Source organism: Grammomys surdaster, unplaced genomic scaffold (assembly GCF_004785775.1).
Source record: "Grammomys surdaster isolate TR1022 unplaced genomic scaffold, NIH_TR_1.0 126187, whole genome shotgun sequence".
In the NCBI taxonomy this organism is placed as follows: Eukaryota; Metazoa; Chordata; class Mammalia; order Rodentia; family Muridae; genus Grammomys; species Grammomys surdaster.
The window spans coordinates 3,892,649-3,900,488 of record NW_021620993.1 but is presented as its reverse complement, the minus strand read 5'-3'; the positions used below and the strand labels follow the sequence as shown (position 1 = coordinate 3,900,488).

Here is a 7,840-nt window from a genome sequence, read left to right as displayed (position 1 = left end):
TTGGTCTGGCTTCTCTCTGTCCCTTTCTCCCCTTTGGTCTGGCTTCTTTCTTGGTCCCCTCCAATTCCTTGTGTCGTCCTTGTTTCTGATTGGTTTGGCCCCCTCTGTTGCCCTGTTGTAATTTTGGCTTTGGGATCCATCTTACTCTGCTCAGGCTGCTCTGCCAAGATGCCCCAGGTGGGGCGGCCTTGAACAGCAGCAGTTTATTTCTGAGCTCTGGGGGCTGGAAAGTGCAAGTCATGGTGTCTGGGGATTTGGTCTCTGGTGAGATGTTCTCACTGTCCTCGTGTGTAAAGAGGAGGTGGCCACCTGCAGTCTCTTTTATGCAGGCATGAGGGCTCTAACCCTGTGACCTAATCACAGCTCAAATGCTGTGCCTCCTAGTACTGCTTGCTGTATTAGAGCTTAGGGGCCCATAGTTTTAAGCCCTAGAATTCAAGCTGTTTCTTTTTTAATCTGGAAATGTCTCTTTTACAGTTTTAAATTTCTCTTAAAGTACGGGTCTGGCTTTTATCTCTGAACTGGATGGGCGTGGTGGCTCTGACCCTGATTTTTACCTGAACAGGAAGCACATGGTGACTCTGACCTTGGCTTTTTCTGGAGCTTGGAACTTACTCTCTTGTCTATCGTGTTTGTTGGATGCCCATGCTGGTCATAGTATTTGGAAAGAAAATACATTGAAATAATTCTTACAGCAACAATATTGGGTATAGCTCATATAACAACAAAAAAAAATCCCTTTAAACCAAATACAATTCCATGGACCCTTTGGGTTCCCATGCTCTGCAGCTCTTGGAAGTGATTCTGTAACCATAGCTGCTCCTCCCGCTGACAGCTGTTTGTGTCTGCTCTTCTTCCTAAGGTTTTAGTTCACTAGCCTTTGGTGAGGGCAGGGCATCTATGACCATGGTGCCTGTGACATGCGGCTTACAGGCCACTCCCTCAAAGCCATAACAAAATAACCTGACAAAAGGGACTTAGGGAAGGAAGGGCCTGTCTGAGCTCACAGTTTGAAACTCTCCTTGGTGGTAAGGGCGTGGTGACGGGCGTGAGGTGAGCATGTAGTCGAGAAGCAGAGGTGTGCTGGTGCTCAGTTCACCTTTCCTGTTTAATCAGCCAGACCTTCAGCCCTTTTAGACTGAGTCTTCCCTCCTCAGCTAGTCCTCTCAGGAGACATCCCAAACGGATGCCCACAGTTGTGTCTCAGGTGATTGTAAAACCTGGCAAGGTGAAGATGAACTGTCACACACCATATCTGGGGAACTGTGAACCTCCATTCCCCATGGCCCCCAGGAGCACACAGTCAGACTCCAGGCCCATGGTGACGCTTTCTTGGCTGCCCAGAGAACCACACAGAGGTGACCTGTCCCACTCTGTCAGCAGTGGCTGTGGCTTGCCTGAAATTGTGACACTCAGGTTGGGAAGGGTTTTTTCCCTGGGTTTCCCTCCTGTAAGCCTCAGGCTCAGGAGTCTCTCCTGGGAGTTTGTGTAGCCTTCCAGATGGAGAGCTGAAGCTCTATGCTGCAGGCCGGCCTATAGCGCTGCAGGAGCTCCGGAGCCTTCAAGGTTTACAGAGGCTTGATTGTCTCATTGACGCACGCTGTCTCTGTATGCTTCTGTTTGTGTGGTGTGCGTGTGTGTGTGTGTGTGTGTGTGAGAGAGAGAGAGAGAGAGAGAGAGAGAGAGAGAGAGAGAGAGAGAGAGGCATGCATGTGAATGTAGAGGCAGCAGAGGACAAGCTCAGATGCCATTCCTCAGGCGCCATCCGCCTTGCTTTTCTGAGACAGGCCTCCCACTTGCCGCTGCCCTAGCTCACAGAGACAGGCTGGTTGGCCAGTGAGCCTCAGGGATCCGTCTCACTGCCTCCCCAGAGCTGCAGTTACAAGCACACGGTTTTGCACCCAGCTTTTTTATGTGGATCCTCACCCTTAACACCCCAGATGCTCAGTCCCCCTCATTTCCTGACACGGTTAGTAGTTTCATTTGATGCCTGAAAGGTCGAGTCTCAGGCCACATGGTGTGATGATCTACAGCGATCCTGTAGGCATCCAGGTCGGTTTTCTCTTGATCAAGGCTTCGATCTCAAGTAATGGACAGCTGCCCCTTTCCTCTTTCATCCTTCCTCCTGTGATTTTTTTTAAACTAAATTTTTAAAACTTTCTATTGGTTCTTTGTGAACTTCACGTCATGCTCCCCTAGCCCCCTCCCCTCCCCTCCCCTCCCCTCCCCTGGTCTTAGCCTCCCGTGGTCTTAGCCTGTCCGTTCACTAAAGGAGAAAGGGCAGTTGTGAAGTGGGCAGCTTTCCTGGTGAGTGTTTCTTTCTCTGGGTTCCCCTCCTGGCTGCCTGGACCCTCCTCTCCTTGCTTGGTGTTCTCTGTTACTTAAGGAGTGCTGGATAGGACCGCCCTGGACCGCGCGTGCGCGGTGGCTCCTGCTCACCCTCTGTTCTGCGGCATTAGATACCCAGCGCGCTGAGCTCAGACATGAAGTCAGTCTGAGTCCTTGAGCAGCTGGTGAACAGACCAGAGAGACAGCGCGCTTCAAGATGCTGATAGAGTGAAATGACCTCATACCCTCCTTCCCGCTGTGTGAGCTACTTGCAAACAGAGGCGCTTAGCTAATTACAGCGTGACAACTCCGCTTGTGAATGGCAGTTAATTGTGAGGATTTCAATTTTAGTGTGTTTCTTACAAGGGGAGTAAATGATACTAGGCAGAAGATCTTTTTCTGAGGAGTTTGAATTGATTGCTCTATTTTAATGTTTGTTCTATTATTTCTGCAGTACCAGGGCTCGAGGAGTTCTAGCAATGAGAGTCAAAATGATTATGCAGCACTCAGCCCTAATGTGCTCCCCCAAACTCAGGGGGCATTGTGGAGGAGGGGGTGGGAAGACGGGATGATTGGGGGGGCACCCACGAGGCCCTGCTTCCCCTTGAGGGTTTATAGTTTCGGTCTACCCATGGGGAGAATGTGGTGACCACTCTTTTTCTGAGGATCTCTATGCAGTTAATGGTTGCCCAGGGAGAAGGGGCATTTTCTTCAGTGACGAGCCACTGATCCCATGCCTCTGCTCCTGTGAGTCACTACTCAAGCCTCTGTAACCCTATAAAACTCACTAGGTCCCAAGGTAAAAAACAGATATGGGGCAAGTTAGGAAGGGAGGGGCTGGCAGGGGAGGGGATGAGAGGGCAACCGGGTGACTGTGGTAAAAATTATATGCATGTGTGACAAGCTCACTAAGAAATCTATTGTGTATCATTAACATTAATATATGCCAATGACTCAATAAAAGTCAAAGGACAAAAAGGTTTCAGCCATAGGATCTTAATTGTCTCTGCCTAGCAGAGCCTAAGATAGGCTAGCTTCTTCCAGATCCACCATGGGACAAGTTACCTTATCAGAACCATGATTTTAGCTATTGTTATTGTTATTATTAGTAGTAATAGTAGTAGTTGTGTGTGTGTGTGTTCATATGCTTTGGTGCCATGCTGAAGGTCAGAGGACAACAGTTATTTCTCCTCCTCCGCTGTGGGACCCTGGGATTGTACCAGCTTGTCAGTAGGTACCTTTCCCTGCTGAGTCACAGAGGTGGTGGAGGCTTTAAAAACCAGATTCTGAATAATTCATATTTGTTGAGAGCTGAAAGTCTTTATGTTTTTTAAGTTTTAAGGTTTTTTTTTTTCTTTGTATTTTTTCTAAATGCTGCCCTGTGCTGATGGGATTGAGACATGTCCTGCCCCCTGCTTAAGTCTCTCTTCTCAGGCAGCTTCTGTTTTTGGTGTCTAGAACCACCGTGGACTCCTGATTCTCTTGCCCAGCAGGGGATGAGGGGAAGTGGAGTGGGATGAATGATGGGCCCCATCATTCATTCTTGGATGTGAGCCTCCATCCGTTGTTTCCTTTTACATCAAAGAAGTTGGAGTTTTGTTTTAACGAGGAAGGGGCTGGAAAGATGGCTCAGTGGTTAAGCGTGTATGCTGCTCTGGCAGAGGACTCAGGCTCAGCTGGAAGCACCTATATAAGTGGCTCACAGCTGCCTGTCACTCCAGCTCCACGGAGATATGACATCGTTGACCTCTGCAAACATCTGCACTCATGTGCAGACACACACAGACACACACAGTACACACAAGTAATCTGAGCTAAGTCTTTTTTTTTAATTAAGTAAAAAAAATTGAAAGTTCATTTCCTATAGTGTAGGCCTTCTGAAAATGGACTTCCAGATAGTGTATATCCACCATCTTGCTCTGCTCCCTGAGAAGCCAGCCCTATCCACAGCCATTGTTCTCAGGTTTGGTGTCAATGTCACTGGAAAGTTTAAAGTAGCTTTTTTCTTGGGCTTCTAGCAGATGACCTTGTGGTACTGGTGCAAGTGGAGCATCCTTCCTGGTCTTTGTCTGTCATCTATTCAAAAGACGCTGGACTTCCTTGGCAAAGCAGACACCTTGCACTAGGTGAAGTGCTCTGCATCTCAGGACCCTGTTTCCTCCCTGCCTGCCTTTAGGGCCTCCTTATCACCTCAAAAAAGATGAGAGGGCTGTGGGGTGAGAGCTGGCTCCTGCAGGCCCTTGGGGACCTAAGTTTTGCTTGGCTACTCTGTCATCCTTGCCCCATCTACAGCCAACCAAGAGGGCATCTGTGGAGAGCCTGATTTCTCCGGCCAGAGGGAGCCATTTTCCTCCAAGGCCCTTTTATCTTTAGGGTTTCCTTCTCTATGACTTCTCAGCATCTCTACACTCAGATGACTTTGAGAAGTGCTACGATTGTTTGGTTTTGGGTTTTTCAGTTTCTCTAGCTTGTTTTGTGTTGTCAGGGTGGTGGTTTGATGTGCTGTTCTGTGTGGTGACAGTGAAATACCACGTGCCTTGTTCATTGTCTCGGCAGAAGGTCTCGGTTTTGTCAGTTATGTAATAAATAAATTTTGGGTCAGCTGATTTTTCTACAATATGAGTTTCTGATTTATTTATTATTTTAGTTTTTAAAATTCTTTTTTTTAAGACAGTGTCTTAACAAGTAACCCTGGGCCCCCAGGAACACACCTTAGGATTCCAGGGCATTAAGTTCATGATCTCACATGTGCTAGGGACACTTTCCCACTGAGTGATCACATCGTCACCATGAGTCGCTATGGAAGTGCATTTCCACTCTCTACTGGGAATATTTTTAAAAATAAAGACAAGTATATCATCACCCAAGTCTATTGTTATCAAGACTGTTCAGGGTTTATGATCTAGCCGTAGACATTTAGAAATAGTTTCAATAGAACAACTAAAGTCCTTCAGTTAGAACTCACTTGCTCTTGCAAAGCAGGATATATACAAGATAGCGTTTGACCAGCGTGCAATGCTGTTTGTTTGCCCTTCTGCCAAAAGTAACCACCAGAGCCATGCATCTTGTCTGCCTGCTACATCCACCACACTCAGCCCTTGCCAGAAGCCTGTGTCTATACATGCATGCATGTGTCTATCCACATGAATGTCCATGTGTGTGCAGAAGCTGCAGACATGAGCCTCTGTGCAGAGGTCAAACACAAGCCACGAGCCAGCATTCCCAGAAGCAGCATGATCAGGTTTCCATAAAAATGTGCAGAGATTGTGTTTCTGGGGTGGAGGGCTTGAGTTAAAAGCAAACAGAAATGCCACAGAGTATTTGGTTGTGTGGAGGAGTCGTGAGTTTTCAATTCGAATGCCATTCTTTTAAGTGCACTTTGACCTTCTCACACCATTCTTTACATAGACATATACCTTCAGTGATAGGGCCTTTCTTTATCATTTTAGAATGGACCCTACAGGTGACTTTGGGAGATGCACAGGACAGTGAACAAAGCAGCCTGATTTCTTCCACAGGTGATCTTGGGAACAAGATCACCTGGGTTCACCATCTTACAGGGTGCTTTCTCTGTGGTCTGGACAGGGAAAGACGGAGTCTGACAATGCCAAGATGCCTCCTGTGCTATTGGCCTGCCCCAGGTGAATGTCTGGGTCTCTCTGTGTTGCCTCATGCCCATGCCAGCACGGCACAACACATGGCTCTGCTCCACAAGGGATGAATTCTAAGAGGAAGAGAAATGAGTCATCCGAGAAGCAAGTATGGCCCCCCTGAGTGTTGTGAGTGTGTGAAGTAGCCTAGTGGGAGCTTGGAAAAAGATTGTCATGAGCCAGCACTGATGGCCAGGTGGCATCTTCTTCCTCCAGAAAACTTGGCCTGGTCTGGGAAGAAAGGTTGAAGTGTGCATATGCCAGCTGCTCTTTTCTCTATGCTTTTGTGATTTGTGACATCGGTGCAGAGGGCTAGTAGACTTTGCCACCTGGCTTTTACTTAGTGGTGTCTTTTTTCTTTTTTTTATTGGTTCAGTTAAAAAATATTTATAGAAAGCTGGGCAGTGGTGGCACATGCCTTTAATCCCAGCACTTGGGAGGCAGAGGAAGGTGAATTTCTGAGTTCGAGGCCAGTCTGGTCTACAGAGTAAGTTCCAGGACAGCCAGGGCTACATAGAGAAACCCTGATTTGAAAAACCAAAAAAAAAAAAAGAAAAAAGAAAGAGAAAAAAAATTATAGAAAGTCTCAAGCCCAGTTGATCCTTGTTGTATATTTTCCCGTTTCATAAGCCCTTCATAAGCTGTTCCTGCTGGGCATAGTGGCACACACCGTTAATGGCACACACCTCTGCACGTGGAAGGCAGAAGGAGACACACATCTCTGTGAGTTCCAGGCCAGCTTGGTCTACATGGTGAGTTCCAGGACAGCCAGAGATACATAGTAACTCACCGTCTTAAAAACAAAAGAAAGGTGTTGCTATAAGCATCTGTCAGGGCATAGAAGTGTGTGTAATACAGATCTGGTGAGCGTGTTCCTATGGATTAACAACTAGCTGCCTCTGGGCAGGTGTGGAAGTGTTCAGACCTTGGGAAGTGTGTCAGTCAGTTTTCTCTACTGTGACAAAGGCCTGAGTCACATTTTGAAGGAGGGAAAGTTGATTTTTGGCTCAGTATTTCAGTCCATGGTTAGTTGGCTCCATTGCTTCTAGGCTATGGCAGAGTCAGTGGTCATGGCAGGAGCCCGTGATAGAGGAAGCTGCTTATTTGGGGCAGTTGGGAAGAGAGTGATGGGTGGGGGTGAGGGTCACAGTATATCCCTTTTGAGTTAGTGACCTAAGTCCTCTTACTGGGCTCCATCTCCTAAGTCTTCATCACTTCCCAATCAAGTCCCAGGCTGATGACCAAGTGTCAACATACGGCTCTGGAGACAGTCAAGACTCACCCTGTAGCAGGTAGCTGCGGCAGGATGCCTGGTGGAGAGAGGTGAGGCTGCCTTCTGGAGGATGAGCTGTACTGAGTTAAGAGAACATGCATGCCCTCCAGGGGACAGTACACCCAGAGTCACACAGGCACATAATGTCATATGGACAGACAGACAGACAGACAGACGGGGACACACACACACACAGGGCCACACAGACAAACACATATACAGAGGCACACGGACAGGCAGACATACACACAGACATACTGACATACAGACACACAGGTACACACACACACACACACACACACACACACACACACAGAGTCACATAGACAAACACACATACACAGATTTACACAGGCATACACAGACACACTGACAGACAGACAGACAGACACACACACACACACACACACAGGGCCACACAGACGAACACATACATACACAGAGTCACACAGACAGGCAGACACACACACAGACCCACTGACAGACACACAGGCAGACACACACACAGACCCACTGACAGACACACACACACAGACACACAGACACACACACACACACACACACACACACACACACACACACACACACA

The 7,840-nt window shown here is 47.7% G+C and overlaps 1 protein-coding gene across 1 annotated transcript in view; it reads left to right on the top strand.

Moving 5' to 3' along the window:
• The window catches only part of Afap1 (actin filament associated protein 1), a 109,818-nt gene that overhangs the window by 58,170 nt on the left and 43,808 nt on the right, over positions 1 to 7,840 (top strand). The gene's annotated exons all lie outside the window — the stretch shown is intronic.